This window comes from Panthera tigris, chromosome D3, assembly GCF_018350195.1.
Source record: "Panthera tigris isolate Pti1 chromosome D3, P.tigris_Pti1_mat1.1, whole genome shotgun sequence".
NCBI classification, from domain to species: domain Eukaryota; kingdom Metazoa; phylum Chordata; class Mammalia; order Carnivora; family Felidae; genus Panthera; species Panthera tigris.
Window position 1 is genome coordinate 43,978,828 of NC_056671.1, and position 21,635 is coordinate 44,000,462.

At 38.3% G+C, this 21,635-nt stretch overlaps 1 pseudogene; it reads right to left on the minus strand.

The window, feature by feature from the left end:
* Positions 1-273: 273 nt before the first annotated feature.
* Positions 274-4,714, minus strand: LOC122232388 (annotated as a pseudogene).
* Positions 4,715-21,635: the final 16,921 nt, after the last annotated feature.

The window sequence follows — 21,635 nt, forward strand, 5'->3', positions numbered from 1 at the left end:
AGTGTTTGCTATCTGGTCCTTTACAGAAAAAGTTCTCTGACTTTTGATGTAGAGGAACATCCACTTTCAGTGGTCTTGAAAGATAATATAGAATCTCTTCTCCTTGGAAGGTTTGGAATGTCCTGATTGGAGGTCAAAAAATGGAGTAGTTGGTCTTTTGAGGTCTCTCCCTTAACTCCATTCTGTTTCATTTTGAACTCATCTTGGGTTGAATTATTACACATGAGTTCCTGTAGGCATCTGTTTTTTGTTTTTTGTTTTTTGTTTTTTTTCTTATGTACCTATTCCCTTTGGGTCAGTGTTCCTATCTTTCTCTTCTTTCTCTACGGTACCACCTCTTTCATGGTAAACAAACCCTAGAGTCTTCAGTGTTTTCAAGACACATTCTCTGGCTTTCATCAATACTTGACTCTCCAACCATCCACTTTTCTCATCCCTGTTGTTGACTTTTGCTGGAGAAATTCAGACAACTAGGGCAATTGATAACAGTACATTTATGGTCTCTCATCTCTATGAGGAACTGTGTCCTCGTGAGGACATGATCCTACATGGACAAAATCCTACATGATCCTAAATCAGCTCCTCCCCAATTATATCTAACAGCTGGCCTGCCTAAACTTTCTTCTCTTACTTCAGCACCCCTGTTGCCTTTCTAGCTCTCTGAAAACAAACTTGCCTTCTACTTAACAGAAGAAAAGGAGGCCTTCCTGCAGTAAATACTGGGTCCCAACCTCTTCTGATTCCTCAGAGTGAGGAAGGCATCTGTGATACTGCTTTATCTTCAACATTTTGCCTCTAAACTGTTTTTCTTTCTTATAGCTTATAAATTAATTTCTATTCTTTCCACAAAAATGAAAGAAGAAAAGGAAGGAGGCAGGAAGAGAAAAATAAGAGATGAAAAGGAGTAAAGAAGGAAAGAAAGGGAGAGAAAGAAAGAAAGAAAAAGACAAATGAGATAAAGACAAAGAGAGGAGATGGAAGGAAGGAGGAAAAAAGGAAAGAAAAGGAAGAAAGAAAGCTCTTTGGTATATTTTTAGGCCTTATACTCCTCACCAGCTGTCCCTGAACATCTCTCTTTCCCTTCGCAGCCCAGTTTTTTGAACACATTCTTGCCTTGTCACTCTTTCCTCACAGTGTCATATGATTGAGTCTCCTGTGAGGCTTGTGAAGGTGCCCTGGCCAAGTTGCTACACTCAGTGTTTTCTTTCCATTCCTATCCTGTTGCACTTATTTGAACTTACGATACAGTTGACTGTTATAATTCATTCTTAAAACCTGCTTTACTTTCTTTGTTGATTTTACCTTCTGGTTTTTCTCTTTCTTTTTCCTCAAGTGCTTTGCATGCTGCCAGTCATTTTCCCACCTCCTCAATAGAAGACTATCCTCAGTCTTCCATTACATATTCTTCCTAGGCAGTCTCATTATCTGTATGCTAATGGCTCACAAATATCTATCCCTAGCCTAGCTCTATTTGCAGACTTCTCCATCAAGTGCCTACTAGGGTTTCCACCTATCTAAATGTTCTAATGTCATCTCAAACTAGAACGTAGCAATATTCAGCTCCCCATAACCCCCTGCCATGTCATGCCATACTGTACCCTGTCATACTACCTGAACCACTGTACCATAATACACTGTGACTTCCCTGTCTGCCCAATTTAATTTGGAGCTTCTTAAGAGCAGGGACCACATGTTTCATCTCTGTATCTTCAGTGTTCAGTACACTGAGTTTGTTGAGTAAGTGTATGAAAGAATGGAAGTAATAAAGATAAGTGAAAACAAGAAAGGATGAAACTTATTTTGGATTCAGGTGTCCCTAGCAGAAATAATAAATAGTCCATCAGTAGATTATCTTCTGAAATGAACTGAGTCTAAGAAATTGGCTGGATGGTGAAGTACCAAAAAACATTCTCCTTACTCTAGAGCCTGTTGACAAAGCACAACAAAAATTCATGAGTCCTGTTGAAACTGACAAAGTAGCTGTGACAGATGACTTTTTATTCAGTATTTAAACCATTTAAGCTTGTAGATTGTAGGATACTAAGACTACAAGAGCATTTTCCTCAAAATATGAAGTTTAGTATAAACATCAGAAATTTTACATTTAGCACAGAGCACAGTTTCATCTAGTACCTGAATTCTTGGTACTTGGCGGCATTGAGAACACGTAGTACAAAACGTTCCAGGTGTAAAATGTTCTGGTATCAAGTGTTCTTAAAGTGTTTAAGTCAGAATACTAATACTCAAGCAATTCACAACACCAGCTACAAAAATATGCAAGAGAGAAAACACCTGTCACACTGTATTATAAAGTAGAGAAATTATGGTCTTCAAAGTACAGATTTGAATTAATAAAGTGGCAATCAGATGTCATAAGGAAAAGGTAATGTATACCACACTCAGACCAGAAACTGATCAATTATATAGTTTAGTTTTTTTTAATGTTTATTTATTTTTGAGAGAGACAGAGTGTGAGTAGAGGAGGGGCAGAGAGAGAGGGAGACACAGAATCTGAAGCAGGATCCAGGCTCTGAGTTGTCAGCACAGAGCCTGATGAGGGGCTTGAACCCATGAACTGTGAGATCATGACCTGAGCCGAAGTCGGATGCTTAACCGACTGAGCCACCCAGGTGCCCCTCAATTATATAGTTTAAAATTCAGATTATCTTAATGCCAATAACAATGTTTTATTTTTTTAAAAGTCAAGTCAAGACTTTTGGAAATTTAAAATTAATGAACATTAAAATAGCCTAACAGTCACTTCCTATACAACTGAACACATATCCTATAAAGTAATCTTATCTACAACTAACTCCATGTTTTTCTAGATTTTTCTGACAAATATTTTATTGTAAAAATCATTCAAGGTTTACATCTTCCGTTGGGTAAAAAAGTATCATTAAGATATTACCAAATCCAATATTTAATTAAAATAATACTAACAACACAGTTTGCCTCATCACTTCAAACCCTTTCCTTATTTAAATACAATATAACATTTTGGAAAATTTGGGAAGTATAGAAAAAGGGAATCTATAATCCTACTGACTTCACACTGCAGAAATGTTTTTTCATAATTGTAATTATTATGTAATTTTGTATTCTGCATTTATCCATCCTTCTTCCTTCCCTCCTTCCTTCCTTCCTTCTTCCCTCCCTCCCACCCTCCCTTTATGTAATCTCTGTACCCAACCTGGGGCTCAAACTCACAACCCTGAGATCAAGAGTCATATGCTCCTCTGACTGAGCCATCCAGGCACCCCTGTGTTCTGCTTTTAAAATTAGTATGTTGGGGTGCCTGGGTGGTTCAGTAGGTTAACTGTCCGATTCTTGGTTTTCTCTTAGGTCATAGTCTTGTGGTTCATGAGTTTGAGCCCTGCATCGGACCCCACAATGGCAGTGTAGGACCTGCTTGGGATTCTCTGTCTCCCTCCCTCTCTCTCTCTCTCTCTCTCTCTCTCTCTCTCTCTGCCCCTCCCCCTGCTTACTCTCTATCTCTCTCTGTCAAAATAAAAGAATAAACATTTTAAAAAATGAAATTAGAGGTGCCTGGGTGGCTCAGTTGGTTAAGCGTGTGACTTTGGCTCAGGTCATGATCTTGTGGTTAGTGGGTTCGAGCCTTGCATTGGGCTCTGTGCTGACAGCTCAGAGCCTGGAGCCTGCTTCAGATTCTGTGTCTCCCTCTCTCTCTGTACCTCCCCTGCTCCTGCTCTCTCTCTCTCTCTCAAAAAAGAAAAAAAAAAGAAGTAAATAAAATTAGTGTTTCTCTCATGAATGTATTTCTGTGGTGCTACTAAATAATTATGATTATAATTGTTTAAAGCAGACTGATGCCACCTAATGCTATACTATAATTTACTTAACCATTTACCCAATGGATAATTTAGATGAGATGCAATGTTTTACTTGGTGCTTACAGACCCTCCCCACCATACTTTGTACTTTTTTCTTATGGTAGATTTCTAAAAGTAAAATTGCTCAGTCGAAAGTTACTTTTAAAGACATAGTAGCATAATGATCTCCCAAAGGAGATCTTTGAATTTATAGTTCCCCCTGTAATGTAAGAATACCAACTTCATTGCTAATTTAGCAGTATTTTAAAAGAGTACTTTATTGGCTATTTTGTTTTACACAACAGACTATTTTTTTAGAGCAGCTTTAGGTTTACAGAAAATGGAGCAGAAAGTACAGAGGGTTCAAAGATATCACTCTGTACCCTTCCCTGTAGTTTCCCCTATTATTAACATCTTGCATTAGTGGAGTACATTTGTTACAATTGATGAATAAATATTGATACCTTATCATTCACTGAAGTTCATAGTTTACAGTATGATTCATGGTGTCTTACAGTTCTGTGGATCCCCCCCGCCAAGTTCCAAAAAGGCCTTATTACATACAGAGGGGAGGGGTTCGATCCTTCTTGGCTGCTGCTTTCCTCATTGCTGCCAGGACATTGCTCAGCTCCTCTCTCTTCCTCTTGGCATGGACGTGTGTCCCCATCCTTTCCTTGATGAACTTGAGAATGTGCTTGTCCTTAGAGACCTTGAGCAGCTCCATGGTTCGCTGCTCGCTCATATGGGGCAAAGCTGCACACCTCTTGGATCATGTCCCGCATGAACTTGGTGTGCATGGTGAGGCGCCCCGGGCAGTGTTTGGGCCTCGGCTTGCTCGTGTTCTTAGTCACCTTGTGGCCCTTGTTGAGGCCCACGGCCATAGGGCAACAAGGGTAGGGCAGAGCCCTGACTGCTCGTCCTCAATGGCTCCCCACAGCAGAACGCAGAGTTCTATGCATTTTAACCAATGTTTAATGTCATGTATCTACCATTACCATATTATACAAAATAGTCTGCCTGCCCTAAAAATCTCCTATGCTCCACTTATTCATCCTTCCATCCCACAGCCACTGGAAACCACTGATCTTTTTACTGTCTGTATAATTTTGCCTTTTCCCGAATGTTATATAGTTGGAATCATATGTTAGGAAGTCTTTTCAAACTGGCTTCTTTCATTTAGCAATATGCAGTTATGTTTCCTCCATGTATTGATAGCTTTTTCTTTTTATCATTGAATAAATATTCCATTGTATGGATGTAGCACAGCTTATCCATTCAACTTTTGAAGAACATCTTCGTTGCTTCTAGTTTTGGCAATTATGAATAAAGCTGCTATAAACATTTGTGTGCAGGTTTTTTGTGTGGATATAAATTTTGAACTAATTTGAGTAAAGTATGTTTTTATAGCCACTTGTTATTGTTTTATGCATGTATTCTATCTCTGAATATATTTATGAAATGAATGTTTAAACACACTTTTTTCTCCCTTCAGAGTCTCTATTTCTCCAAGTTGCTTGTTGTTTGTCTATTTTGATCACTATAGTCTGTGTTTGAGATGTTCTGCGGTTGTTTGGTGATTCTGGCTGCCTGTTCTTATTTAAGAGCAGTGCCCCATAAAGATGATAAGAAGCTGTGATCCCATGGTGAGACTTGCTACCTATGGGCCATTTCACTAAGAAAAGCTCACTGTGAAATATTGCATCTTGGACTGGTTAGATTCCCCAGAGTGCAATCTTCTGACTTCCTCCCTTGATGGTATAGGACTGGTTACCATCTTTCTAGAAACTGAGTTGGAGAAGAGGTTTGGAAGTAGGTGGACTCTGCTTTCAGCTAACAAAATGTTCACCTAATTTCCCTGTTTGTAGAATGGTACCCCCACTTTGAATTGTGCATGTCTAGTTTTCTGAAGAATCAGGGAGATATAGTTGCCTCCTTGGACTTGGGGAAAGGATCTAAGGATTTATCTGATTCTTAAAAGAGAATTCCAGTTAATCCTCCAGTTTCTACTGTCACCTTTATCCTCATACCTGAAACCTAATATGGCAGTGCCTTTGGGGGAGATATGTGGTTTGCCATGTAAACTGGTTGTTTCTAAGCTTGACTTGGGATTCAACTTTCTCAATGCTGTGAGGTCATCTGCTTATCCATCTGCTTTCCAGTTTGAAAATTTTGTTGGTGATCCCTTGCTTCTGTTCTTCTTTGTCCTTACAAATTCATGCCTTTAAAAAATCCTGTGCAATACTTTTAGTTAGGTTTTGGTAGGAAGTGAAAGTAAATGCTTTTGCACAATCTGCCATAGTTCTGTGAAATTCTCATATATCCTTTTAAAACAGAAATCAGGGGTGCCTGGGTGGCTCAGTCGGTTAAGCCTCTGACTTCAGCTCAGGTCATGATCTCATATTTGTTTGAGCCCTGCATCAGGTTCTGTGCTGACAGCTCAGAGTCTGGATCCTGCTTCGAATTCTGTGTCTCCCTCTCTCTGCCCCTCCCCTGCTTGTTTTCTCTCTCTCTCTCTCTCAAAAATAAATAAAAATATTAAAAAAAAAAAAACAACCAGAAATCAAAACCCAAACCCTTCTCTATAGTCAATAGATGTTAATTGGTTAAAATTTTCAGAAAAAATATTTAAAAAATTTTTAGTTAATATTATCTATAAATGGACCACCATATAAAATTTTGGTACTTGTCCATTATGACTTTTCTGTGTGAATACATAAACATTTGATTTATTTTTATTATTTTTTCACTTGTATAAAAAAATACAATTGTGTCTACAGAGATAGCAGTTCAGTGGGGAAGGGAGAAAGAATGTGAGTAGGAATTGACTGCAAACAGACATAAGGGAACTTTGGAGGGTAATGGAGATGTCCTAAACCTACCTGGATTGTGGTGATGGTTGCTTAACTCTACAAATTTACTAAGAACTATTGATGGGTATATTTTATGGCATATAAATTATAGCAATAGATTTGTTTTAAAAATTCCACACTAACCAGCAAAAACCAAAAATATGATTTACTCAGACCATATCATACATCTTTGTTCACTTAAAAATTTATCATGGACGCCTTTCATGTCAACAAACTTATACCTATAAAACAAAATTGTAATTGTATAATTAACAAAATGTGTTTCTCCCAGATCTTTTCCCTTCACCTTGCAAATATCATAGAAGATCCCATTTTCATAGTACATTTTTTGTTTGCCTTTTTACATTCTTATTCATATATTTATATATTGATGCATAGTTGTCATTATTACATAGTTTAGCACTGTGGTTATAAAACACTATTCTAGCCATTTCCCCATATGTTACATAATTATTGTTGATAGTTACATAATCCTTCATAGGGTACATATGTCATGCACTAATTACCATATCCCTGTTTTGGGGGTCTTGAGCTATTTCAGGATTTCTGTTGTTAAAAATAATGATATAATAATAATAACTTTATGCATATAGCTTTTCCTTTCCTTTTTCCTTTTTTTAATTCTTTACTTAGGATAAAGTCCTAGAAAGCCTCTACTGCTTTTGAACTAAAATAAACACAAATAACTTCAGAATTTTTTAAAAAATTGGCTTTTATATAATTCCTTTTAGATGTGTTTTGGAAGATTCCTTATATGGAGAACCTATCATTTGTTACTATTACCTTTTAAGTTCTATATTATGGCCTCTGATATTTTGCTGAACATACTTTTTTTTAAGGTTTTATTTATTTTTAAGACAGAGAGAGATAGAGAGACACAGAGTGTGAGTTGGGGGGTTGGGGAGTGGCAGAGAGGGAGGGAGACACAGAATCCAAAGCAGGCTCCAGGCTCTGAGCTGTCAGCACAGAGCCCAACGCGGGGCTAGAACCCACAGACTAAACCGTGAGATCATGACCTGAGTTGAAGTCAGAGTCTTAACCGACTGAGCAACCCAGGTGCCCTGAACATACTTAAAAAAAAAAAAAAATCAGATATACTTATTTCAAGTGAAGACAGGCAGGAATTCTGTGAAGAAACCCAATACTGTTGTCTCTTGTGGAAAGGTAGCAGCAACCTCATAGTGTTTTCATCCTATTTAAACTTTACAAATGGAGGATTTTATAATACAAACTACAGAATCTAACTTTAGGTTGGGTGGCCTCAGATTTCTTAAAGCCTATTCGCCTTAAATAATTGTCTGTATTGGGATGTCTCATTACTGATTTGCAGCTGTGCTTTTCTGGATACATGCTGAGAAGCCTTCTTTTAACTCAAAATGTTAGTTAAAAATTTTTAAGTTAGCATTAATGGCTTACCACATGACCAAGTAGGAAAGTGACTAGACATTCTAGGGAAGTCTCCAGGAGTTCTTAGAATCCAGGAAACACACCTTACACATACTCAGGTCACTGGGGACAGGCAGTCTACGGATTTTGTTCTTCTGAAATGATCAGCCACAACAGACTAAATTAACTGGCTTTAAGATACTGTGCTCAATGGATGAGTTAGATGTAGAATTTCAGGAAGCCCAAGGTCAAGTTAGTTCCTAAGGAACAATGCATGCTTTTTATAACCTTCCCTACATTTCCCTCTGTGCTATAACCAGGTCATGACAACTGGGACCTTGTCACCAACACTTTCAAAGATAATTTTAAAAGACTATTCAAACATTAAAGCTAGCCCCCTCCTTGGCACATACTCCCCCTTCTCTCCTCTCTTTAGTCCCTGGGTGGCCAGGAAAACCCAACATCAAGGGCAAGGGGCATTCCATTTCCTACCCCTTTGTGTGTGTGGTACCTATCAGGCCCTTACCCTCTCATCCCCATTTTACCCCCAAATTGATTCAAGGACCAGGTTTTTTTTTTTAAACAGCTTTATTGAGACTTAATTCACATGCCATAAAATCCACTCATTCAAAATGCTTTTGAGTATTTCCACAGAGTTGTGTATAACTATCACTTACCACAATCAATTTTAGAACACTTTCATCACCTGAAAAAATAAACCCATACTCATTATCAGTTAGCTGCATTCCACCCCCCAAATCTCCTAGCCCGTAGGTAATCACTAATCTATATTCTATTACTATAGATTTGCCTAATCTAGACATTTCAGATAAATGGAATCATATAATATGTGACCTCTTGTGACTGTCTTCTTTCACTGAACAGTGTTTTCAAGGTTCATCCACATTGTGGCATGCATTGATACTTCATTTTTTTTTATTGCCAAATGCTATTATTTTGTATGGTTATACCACATTTTCTTTATCCATTCATCAGTTGATGGGAATTTTGGGTTGTTTCTTCTTTTTAGCTATTATAAATAATGTTTAACGCTGCTACATACAAAATTTTATACAAAATTATACAAAATTTTGTTTGATGTATGTTTTCATTTTTGGGGGGTGTATACCTAGGACTGGATTTTCTAGGTCATATGGTAACTCTATGTTTAACATTTTAAGGAATTGTCAAACTATTTTCCAAAGTAGCTGTATCATTTTATGTTTCCACCAACAATCTATGAGGGTTGCGATTTTCTAACTTTTGTTATTGTCTCTCTTTTTAATTTTAGCTATACAAATGGATATGAGGTATCTCATTGTGGCTTTGATTTACATTACCCTAATGGCTAATGATGTTGAGCATCTTGTATGTCTTTTTTGGAAAAATATCTGTTCAAATCTTTGATTGGGTTGTCTTTTTAATGTTGAATTGTGAGAATTCTTTATATATGCTGAATACAAGGCCTTCATCATGTACATGATTTACAAATGTTTTCTCCCATTATGTGAGCTGTCTTTTCATTCCCTTGATGGTATCTTTTGAAGCGTAAAGGCTTTTAATTTTTATGATTTCAAGTTTATCTGCTCATTATTTTGTTTTTTGTGCTTTTGGTTTCATGACTAAGAAAGCATTGCCTAGTCGAGGTTCACAGAGATTTACACCTATGTTTTCTTCTAAGAGTTTTGTAGTTTCAGCTTTTACATTTAGGTATATGATCCATTTTGAGTTAATTTTTATGTATAGAACAGTGTAGGGGTCCAACTTCATTCTTTGTATGTGGACATGTAGTTGTTTGGGCACCATTTGTTGTAATTCCTTCTCAATTATCTAGATATCATCAAATATCAACTGACCATTGGATGGATGCCTGGGTGGCTCAGTTGGTTAAGCATCTGACTTTGGGACTTCAGCTGAGATAATGATCTCACAGTTTATGGGTTTGAGCCCCACGTCTGGCTCTGTGCTGACAGTTCAAAGCCTGGTGCCTGTGTCATATTCTGTGTCTCCCTCTCTCTTGGCTCCTCCTCTGCTTGCACTCTGTCTCTCTCTCTCTCTCTCTCTCTCTCAAGAATAAATAAACATTAAAAAAAATCAATTGACCATAAAGATAATGTTTTTATTTAAAAAATTTTTTAATGTTTTTATTTATTTTTGAGAGAGAGAGAGAAAGAGAGACAGAGACAGAGACAGAGAGAGACAGAGAGACAGAGTGTGAGCAGGGGAGGGGCAGAGAGAGAGGGAGACCCAGGACCTGAAGTAGGCTCCAGGCTCTGAGCTGTCAACACAGAGCCCGACACGGGGCTCGAACTCACAGACTGTGAGACTATGACCTGAGCTGAAGTCAGATGCTTAACTGACCTAGCCACCAGGCGCCCCAAGATAATGTTTTTTTCTGAACCCTCAATTGTATTCCATTGATCTATATGTCTACTTTTATACCAGTAGCACACAGTCATGATTACTGTAGCTTTGGAGTAAGCTTTGAAACTAGAAGTGCAAGTCCTCCAGTTTTGTTCTTTTCGAAGATTGTTTTGGCTATTTTTTGGTCCTTTGAATGTCTATATTAATTTTAGGATCTGTATGTTACTTTCTGCTAAAAAACCAACTGGGGTTTTGATAGGGACTGCATTGGATTTGGGGATCTCAAGGCCTATTTTGCGTGATTGCTTTGAGCATCCAAATGGTACCTCCTGACTGTACCTTCCTTGTTCTTCTCCCACAAAACAGAGTAATTATTGCTCTTAGTCCTGAGAGAAAAGGAAGAATCTGTTCATAAATATTCATAATTAAGTGTGTTTTTTTCTGCCTTCATTTATTCTGATGTGAGATGAGGTCAGTAAGTGTACTTATGTCATAAGGATGTTGTGAACATTAAATAGGAAAATCCATCTGAAGCACCTAGCAAGCACTCAATAAGTGTTACCCACAATAATAACAATTATACTCCTAGGCATCTTTGGATCGAGATTGATTCTTGACATCCTTCATGCATTGACCCCGTCTCCCACTATTCTCTCAGGTATGATCTGAACTTCAGAAAAATCCACATCTGTCTGATTCTCAAAAGCCAGTGTGCTTCCAATTATATTAACAGGTGTTTGATAGATTAAAACAGAAAATAAGAGGCTGGGGCACCTGGGTGGCTCAGTTGGTTGAGCATCTGACTCTTGATTTTGGCTCAGGTCATGATCTCAGTTCGTGAGATTGAGCCCCACATCAGGCTCTGCACTGAGCATGGAGCCTGCTTAAGATTCTCTCTCTTTGTCTGTCTGTCTGTCTGTCTGTCTCTCTCTCTGTCCCTTTCTCTCTATATCAAATTTTAAAAAAAGAAAAAGATAAGAGGAATTTTGCAATATGTAGGAAAAAGGAAAATTTCTATTAAGAAAACTTTAATGGAAAAAGTATAATTTCTAGGCTCCAAGTAAAGAAATAGCTGACAGATTTTTTTTTTAATTTAGTAGATATTCATTCTTAGTAGACCAGGATGCTCATGACTTAAAACCAGTTGGGAGCTGACAGATACAGGGGAACCTGGGAGGTCTGCTGAGGTGAAGCATCAGGTAGAAGAAATTATGTCTGTTAGTTAATTTTGTTGTAACCTGAATGTCCACATGTTCTCTAGCTTGGAGGGACAGTTCCCACCCTTTAATACCCAGGTAAGTCTGTGGTGCAGTCTGGACACCTCCACAAGAATATGATAATCCTAGGTGATACTGACATATTCTCTTCTGTGTTGTCATTTCTCACTCTGGAATATAGATCTGGGCTTCTCTACCTCTGATCAACCTGAAGAAGATGATGTTAATATTTTATAACTAAATGACCTTGCTAATATTATAAAATGTAAACTGGAATTTTCTTTTAGTGGACTATCCTTTTCCCGGCATTGGAAACTGATTTCTTACAATCATTTTTTGAGTTAACAATCACAAAATACAATATAATCCAGTGGTGAGTGAATGGATTTCCTTAGCAGTTTACAACTTTTATGAATCATGTAATAGTTTTTAGCACTAATGTTAAAGACTTTGAGAAGGATATTCATAGGCAATAAACTAATGAGTTGTGTTTGTGTGTGTAACTAAATTCATGCTCATTTTTTCATTCTCTTCTTAATCCTACTACTTATTGTCTTATCATCCTCTTAAGCTTCTCTCAATGCACTCTATTCCATAAAACCTATCCAGATCCTCCCAGCTAGATATGGGATTGTGTTCTTTGAACTTCTGTATAAACAGATGTTTATAAATCTCTCACAGTACCTACTAGATGTCACTTTGTGTAATAGTTATTTGTGTACTTACATTATTCCCCTGCTAGGTTGTATGCTCCTAGAGTCCAGGCTTAAGTGTGTGTTATTAATCTTGCTATAACTTAACCTCCTAATGTAATTCGTTGAATACAGTGAGTGTTTAAATATGTTTGTTAAATTACATTTCTGGGTTAAGATGGGAGGAACTTGGCTAGCTACTTAACAGGCAGCCATTTTTTATACTTGACTGGGGTAGCTCATCAAGAATCTTGAACAGAAGCTTACTGTACCTGAGCACCTGACCTGGACACTGGCTCTGTACCTGGGTGCTGGGGTTTATAATTCATGTAAAACACACAGGTAACATTCCTTTACAGATAAAGAGATAAAGTTGATGAATCTGCGCTACTAATAAAAGAACAAATGACCTAGAACTTCTCAAAATGTCCTCAGGGTTCATGCAGTAGGAGCACTTATTTAAGTATTTTTCTTTTGATACTTTAGCACACTTGCCTGAAGTTAATTTCTAGCTACAGCATCTCATTAGAAGAGTGACTGAAAACTTAGGGAATGTTTGAAAGGGGCCGTAAATGGACTAACGTTATACTAAATTCCATGCCATAGTAAAGTGGTCATTTAGCAAAATCCAAGCGGGCGAAATTACAACGAGCACATGTATGTAAATAGATCACTATATTTGTCCTGAGATAGAGTAGGTTCTATATGGCTGAGTGTAGCCTTCAGTGTTCAGATTAGCTGGAATTCACCACATTGAGTAGGAGACTAGCTGTGACCTAGTTGCCTAGGAAGATAGCATTTAATAGAGCAGTGCTTCTTAAACTGTCTGTGGTGAAGCACTAGTTTATTTTCTTTGCGATTTAGGTAATTAATAATTTTGTAAAATACAATAATCATAAAAACTAAAAAATGAAATTTAAAAAGACATGCAAAGCACAACCCCCAATTTTTAAATATTATATTCAACAGACATAAAATTATTCTGTCAAATTGCTGTTCTGTACTTACCTGATCAGGGAACACCTCCAGTCCATGGATCACACTTTGAGTAACACTGGTTTAGAGGATGGACTGTCCTGATATGCCCACATAAGGGTTTAGATTGCCTGTCCATTAACACAATTCGGAGGTCTGTTTGATCCAAATGACTGCTCAGCAGGGTGGGGCGGCGGTGCTTAGATGGATCAGTCAGTGGATCATGCAACTCTTCATCTCAGGGTTGTGAGTTCAAGCCCTATGTTGGGTGTAGAGATTACTTAAAAATAAAATCTAAACGTACATACATACAGGGGCTCCTGGGTGGCTCAGTTAGTTAAGCATCCGACTTTGGCTCAGATCATCATCTCATGGTTCATGAGTTCGAGCCCCACTTTGGATCCTCTGTCCCCTCCTCTCTCTGTTCTTCTCTCTCTCTCTCTCATCCTCTCTCTTCTCCCCCCCTCAAAAAAATGAATAAACGTTTAATATATATATATATATATATATATATATATATATATATATATATATATATATATAAACAAAATTAAAAAAATACATATATACATACATAAAAAATGAATGTTCAGGGATAATAGGAAAAAATGCTATGTCTTGAGGTGACACCAGGTCAAAAATTGAGCTTTTCCCTCATTCTGTAGGGTGAAAAGACTTGAAGCAGAAAGGAGAGGGTGTAATATAATTGAAATGGTATAGTTAATGATTTTTGGTTTAAGATAGTTGGTAGGGGTAAGATGAAACAGTAAGACTTCCAAAAAAATAAGTCCTAAGAGTTCAGGCAAAAGTGAACAGTAAATCCCTGGTCAGATCTGAGGCTGTGGAAGTAAAAATGGAGCAGTAGCACAAGTATTTGCTGAGTCTCTTTTATGTCCTAAATATTGTACACACTAAACACTTTACATATATATTCTAGCTCATTTAATCTTGACAACAATCCTTTGTGGTAGTACTATTAACCTCATTTTTCAGATGAGGAAACGGGCTCCAAGAAGTTGAATGACTTGTCCCAGGATTTTCAGATGGTTGTGATGTGTAACCCAGAGCCTAGATTTGTTAGGTTCTTAAATAATTGTCTAAATACAGTGCTTTTGCAAATCTTGCTTAACATTTTGGGCTGTTGAGTTGAGAGTTATCACTGTCCTTTGATACCAAATAGCCTGTTAACCACTGTTATCAGCCTTTCAACTGCTTTGCCTGAACTTTTTTGGAGATTCGGCCTTAATTCTGATCAACCTGGTTGCTCCATCATTGGAGCAACATAACCCTGTGAAGTGGATTAAACTTAGGGTGGATGCTAACACTGGGGCAGAGCTGCTCAATTCTAATTTTTAGGTGGTATTTTATAAATCTGACTCTAATCATGTGGTTTTCTACTGTCTTCATTGCACATGGTAAAGTATTTCATGTAGGCTGCTTTAAGTCCTGGTGGTGCCATGGTTTTTAAAATAAGCTGACCCTTTGGGCACCTGGCTGGCTTAGTCAGTGGAGTGTGAGATTCTTAATCTTGGGGTTGTAAATTTGAGTCCCCCATTGGGTGTAGAGATTACTTAAACATAAAAAAATTAAATTAAATAAACCGACCCTCTAAAAGATTAATTTTATGAAACTATTCAGTGTGAGTTTTCTGTTTAATAAATAGAATAGTAATTATGTACTATTTTTTTCCCACACCAGATTGTAGAGTAAGAACTTGCACACATTGTTCTAAAGAACTGCATACTCCATGCACTATTGGCACTCTATAAATGTTAAATAGTAACTCCTTGGAGAAGAGGGGAAGTCTTTCATTAAAACAGAATACAATGTTTTGGGTGCTTGGGTGGCTCAGTCAGTTAAATGTCTGACTCTTAATTTCAGCTCAGGTCATGATCTCGCAGTTCATCAGTTCGAGCCCTGCATTTGGCTCTGCACTAACAGTGCAGAGCCTGTTTGGTATTCTCTCACTCCCTCTCTCTCTGCCTCTCCTCCATGCTCTCTCTCTCAAACTAAATAAATAAACTTAAAAAAATAAAATACAATATTCATTGCCAGTTGAAAAACACGTTCCTAATAAATGAGCCAAATATTTGCAATTGTCTGTTATCCTACATTCATATCCTACATACATATCCTATGTTCTTTGTTGAAATTACCTTTCCTACATGTTACTAAAAATGAATTTTGATTTAAAATGTAGGCCCAGTATTTTTTGTTCTCTGTAACAGCCAAGTACCTTTTGAGTCATTCTTATCTTTTTTTTTTAAGTTTATTTATTTATTTTGAGAGAGAGAGAGAGAGAGAGAGTGAGAGTGTGTGTGTGTGTGTGTGTGTGTGTGTGTGCGCGCGCGCGTGCAAGTGGGATGGGGCAGAGAGAGAGAGGGAGAGAGAATCCCAAGCAGGTTTCATACTACCAGTGCAGAGCCCGAATCGGGGCTCAAACTCACGAACCATGAGATCATGACCTGAGCTGAAGACAGGCGCTTAACCGACTGGGCCACCCATTCTTACCTTTAACAAGAGAAATCCTACCCTTGAATATATTTCTACGCCAAGCATGAGATTTAAAAGTTACTGTCTTTTGGGGCACCTGGGTGGCTCAGTTGGTTAAGCATCTGGCTTCGGCCCATGTCATGATCTCACACTTTGTGGGTTCGAGCCCTGCATCAGGCTCATTGCTGACAGCTCAGAGCCTGGAGCCTGGAGCCAGGAGCCTGCTTCGGATTCTGTGTCTCCTTCTCTCTCTGCCCCTACTCTGCTCATGCTTTTTCTTCTCAAAAATAAACATTAAAAAAAAAGTTACTGTGGTTTTTTTGGGTACATTGTTAGTCTAGTGAAATGGAAGAAGAGTCTGTAATAGGCTTTGACAGTTAAAATTACTTTAACTTATTCAAAGCCAGTTTAATATTGTTCCTTTTTTTTTTTTCCATAGACATTTTGGGTCATGTTAGTTGAAAACAGCCCAAAAGAATCCCCTCCCCCGCCACAGGTGAGCAAGACTATCCAGAAAAGAAAGAGCTATGCTATGGTTTTTCTGTCATTTGGGAAAATGGATGTGTGTCTGTCTGTGGAAGGAAGTTCTTTTTTTTTTTTTTTTTAACGTTTATTTATTTTTGAGACAGAGACAGACAGAGCATGAACGGGGGAGGGTCAGGGAGAGGGAGACACAGAATCTGAAACAGGCTCCAGGTTCTGAGCTGTCAGCACAGAGCCCAACGCAGGGCTCGAACTCATGGACCACAAGATCATGGCCTGAGCCGAAGTCGGCCACTTAACCGACTGAGCCACCCAGGCACCCCTGTGGGGGGAAGTTCTATAGGTCCCTCATTTCTCCAGTAAACATGTTTGTGCTGCTGCAGGGCTGTGGCCAGATTGCTGCTTTTAGACCGAGTACACTCCTCTGAGCTAACTAGTCAGCACTGCATATTAATGAGTGGTGGTAAGCTCAGTTTTGAAAAATGCCAATGGGATTATTTTTTCCTTTGCAACAACAAATAAATATGAAAAGGCTATATTTCATATTAATTGGAATGATTATTGTTTTCATGGTTTGTCTCTGAGCATATATTAGAATTTTGAAAGCTGAGCTAAAAATGCCCTTTTAGCTATAGTATAGGTTCAATTTTTAGATGAATTGTGAGGATATGTGGGAAGTTATATTTAAGAAAAGCAGCTTTACTGTACTTCCCTGGTCTGCTCTGGGTGACTTTTAACCTATCTTGACTTTAGCAGAGTGAATTAAATTATAAAATAGAACTTTAGGTAGTGGTTAAGAGCCAACTTTTTGGCCAGTAAATATTATAGCACTTATGTAAATGGACAATAATAAGCCCCATGCAGTTTTTTTTTAAGCAGTTAAAAATAATGGAGGGATGCAGAAATGTTCTGTTTAACTTTGTAGTACGTACTCTGGGAGATTGATAAAGTATAATGCTAATAAGGTGACAACGAAATGTCTGTTCCAAGGCATCGTTACACTCATAAATAACACTTGAGGCAGTGTTTTATAAAAAGTGATTTATGCTAAGTTATTCCTCACAGCAACCTATGTGAGGTAGATATTACTATCCCACTTTCAAATGAGGACATTGAGAGTAAAACTCAGCTTATCTGTAATGGAGCAGTGGTCATCGTGGCAACCTGGCCTTTGATGAAAACACATATACCCATACACCGTGTGTCCCAAGACTGGTGTAATGAGGATGATGGGGGCCATGTGGTAGCATGGGGACTGCAAGTCTGAAATACAACAGGAAAGAGTCCTGCTTCCCAAGTAGAAAGACTCATCCCCACCTTGTCATTTTTCCTTCTTCAGGGGGCAATGGACATGGGTCCCTTTCTTCTCTGACTTCCCATTTCCAAGTCCATTCCTGGTGGGAAGTTTGGGGACAGCTCCCTATTAAAGAGGCTTGCTGTGACTTCAGAAATTAGTCATGTTATCAGTTAGAGAGGGAGTCACTATAATTGATATGTGTAGACTTAGTTCATGGTGACTTCTTGACTGAGGAATTGAAACAAGTGGTGTGGAATTTTGTAAGGCTGTCATGCTTTCTTTCCCTTTCTTGTTCACTGTCTCAGGGCTGAGGAGAAGACAATGAAAATTGTGCATCACACCCTTGGGTCAGAGATTGAGCTACCCAACTATACATTGAGGGGACACTGATTAACTGAAAGGAAACTGCCATTTCTTTTTCCTTCAGTTACCCTGAACTATAATGATAAAGATTCACCAGAGGGAGCTTCAGCAAAATATGCTTTTTAGTCTTGACCTTAATACACATACCTATTCAAAAAAATACATGTACCTCTTTGAATACAATGTAAATTACCACTTTGCTGATACTGGCTTACATAATTATTTTGTGCAGGTTGATTCCAGTTTACTTCGCATTTAGTCTTGTCCTTGATTTAGGATAGGAAGGGGAACAATCCATGTTTATCTGGATAATAAAAGTACAGTCACTATGATAATATGGTTTGTTTTCTGCTTTACCTTGGTGATTAAGTCCAAGTTGTATATATTTGGTGATAGTTTGTGGTGGTATGCCATTACCATAGCAATGGGCTATATTCTTGGTTGCCACTAATTGCCTCTAGAATTATGTGGATATGAAGGTTTTCTTGTTGAGAATGCATAGTATTTATAGAAAACACAAAAGGGGCTGTATCAGAGCTACTTTATACAGAACCAACAGTTCCCTGGCTACAGTGACTGAAACAGATGGGTTGGAAGAGTTTACTAGTGACTTATTGCCCTGTCTGGGATTGCTGACAAATGCATATGCCGCTACCTGGCTTCCGGGAAATGCAAAAGGTAAAATGGGCTTTGGCTTTGGAGTATTTCCGTGGAAAATATAGTAGCATGAATGCCTGGTTTCCTGTCCTACTTCTTCATTCAACTACCAAATGGATCGTTTTAATTACCTTCCAGATGTAGCCAAAAAAGAAGTGAGGCAAGCTTCCATGAATGCTAATGGTAGTCCCACACTCCTTTCAAGGATAAAGTAAGTTGTTTTAGCCTTTATTTGTCAGATCAGTTGCTTATATTTTGTATGAAATGTATACATTGTCTTTTCATATTTGAGCCAGTTTGTTTTACCTTGATATCACATTCATCTAATGTAAATGTTGTTCCTTTAAAAAATTGTAGCTTATGTAAGTGCTTATCTGATCCTTAACTACTGGGCAGATGGCTCTATTTCTCTTGCTAAATTGTGATTTGGATTATTTATTTATTTATTTATTTGCCAAAAAAAAAAAAATCCAGTTAAAATAGAACATCTCAAGTTTATGGTGAAGCTTTACTAGGCTCAGGGCATGCAATGCTTAGCAACCCTATATAAGTCAACATTTATAGCTGCCATTCATATAAAGAGACTTTCCCTTTTGAAAGTGCTTTATAATGAGCGACATTTGTCTTGTTGTAGGATTTTTTTCCAGCCAAACAATGTATTCTCTCAATGAGTTCTATCACTCCATTGTCATTAAAAATGAATTTTAGCCTAATATTCTATCCTGTTCTTCAGCCAGGTGATCATACATCATAATCTGGCCCTGTTTCATCTTTTCTCCCACCCCCAGGCTATGTCCTAGCTACGCTGAGGACTTGCCCCCCTTGTTCTTGAAACCCAAGAATTCTCATGTCTCAGTGACTTTGCACACACTCTCCCCTCTGCTGGCCTGGAAAGAGCTCTCTGCCCCTACTCTCACAGGTCTGTTTGCCTGAGGAAAGCCTGACTTAGTACAGCTCCAGCGTTGCTCTGTGGTGAAGCCTTCTCTGACACAGTTTACCCCCATTGTAGGGACATCTGAGGTATTTCCCTGGTGGGCACATGTCTGTTTCACCATTACAGAGCAGGTTCTTTTTCTCTTTTGTGTTCCCAACACCTGGTGCAATACCAGGTACTCAGTGTATATTTAGGCTGAGAGCCCATAACATTTTTAGACTTTTTTTTAGACTTTTTTTTTAGACCATAACATTTTTAGACTTTATATTGCTAAAGAAGGAAAGAAGGGTGGAACCCATGTTACTCGAAGATGCTGTGAATGATGGCTTTGTATTAAACAACATACTGAAATCATGAATCAATGAACCTGAGACAAAACTGTGAAGCAGGTGAAGAAGCTGGTTCCCTTGGCTTCCCTTGTAAAACTGAATTTATGCATCTCACTGGGGACTAAAACCTTAAAGAAAGAGTGGGGCGCCTGGGTGGCTCAGTCAGTTGAGTGTCCGACTTCGACTCAGGTCACGATCTCGCAGTCTGTGAGTTCGAGCCCCGCGTCAGGCTCTGGGCTGATGGCTTGGAGCCTGGAGCCTGCTTCCGATTCTGTGTCTCCCTCTCTCTCTGACCCTCCCCCATTCATGCTCTGTCTCTCTCTGTCTCAAAAATAAATAAACATTAAAAAAATTTTTTTTAAAGAAAGAATAAATTAAGTATAGACTACTTTTGGGGGTGAGGTATGGAATTTCTGGGGGCCCTGAAACAACCGCACCCCATGTATGCAGATATTTCTATGTAATGACACCAAAAGTCTGAAAGATTTGTTGAGAATAACAGAACCCATACTGTGAAGTGAGAATCACTGGTCTACGTGGTTTACTCTAAATGTTTCTATAATATGAACTATAGAGTACCCAGGATAGATTTTGATGTTATTTTCGGTTTCTCTTCTCTGAAGCTGGTGATAGCCCTGAGTAGCCAGAGAACATTCTGTCATGATCTGGGTTGAACCGTCTTTGTGTTCCACACCACTGACTCTCAAGCCTTCTGTGTGGGGTTATCTGCTGCTGGAGAGTCTTAATTACAAATCATAGAAAAGTAAAAAAGTCTTTGTTTTTTACTGATTTCCTTGCTTACAGCAGTCTCAAAAACCATTTCTTTACACTATATTTCTCTAGAAAGCTGTCATTTCCATAAAAATGCTTTGCCCAGTGCTGGTTGTCCACATTATCAGTTAATGGTGCCATTCTATGCCTTTCTCTTTTCAGTGGTGTCATGGTTAGATCCTTTTTTTTTTTTTTTTTCTGTGAGATGAACGTGCTTTGTGCACTGTGGCAATAAGAGGGGTGTTTTAAGCCCTTTTTGAGAGAAGTGCCATTTTCTATGTCCAATTCCAGTTGAAAGTGGATCCCCCCCCCCCCATTGCATAAAATCATATTATGTCCTGCTTGGCACCATTAGCTCTGCTCCAATACCAGTAGCTTCTGAGCATCCCTGTTTGAATTTTCTATGCCCAATACCATCTTGAGATATGTGTTTTTTGGTATGGTGGAGACAAGTGGAACAGAGAAGCTACATTTGTACATTGGTTTTAACTATGGAGCAACATTTGAAGAGTTATATTATCTGCTGAGCAGATTTTTTTTAAGTTTTTAATTTTAATTCTATAGTCAACATACAGTGTTATATTAGTTTCAGGTGTACAAATAGTGATTCAACAATTCTATACATTACTCAGTGCTCACTATGATTAGTGTACTCTTTAATCCCTGTCACCTATTTCACCCATCTCCCCTGCCCCCACTTCCCCTCTGGTAACTATCAGTTTGTTCTCTATAGTTAAGAGTCTGTTTCTTGGTTTATCTCTCTCTTTTCCTGAAAAAATTTTTTTTAATGTTTTATTTATTTTTGAGACATAGAGAGACAGAGCATGAGTGGGGGAGGGGCAGAGAGAGAGGGAGACACAGAGTCCAAAGCAGGCTCTCGGCTCTGAGCTGTCAGCACAGAGCCTGATGCGGGCTTCGAACCCACGAACCATTAGATCATGACCTGAGCCAAAGTTGGATGCTTAACTGAC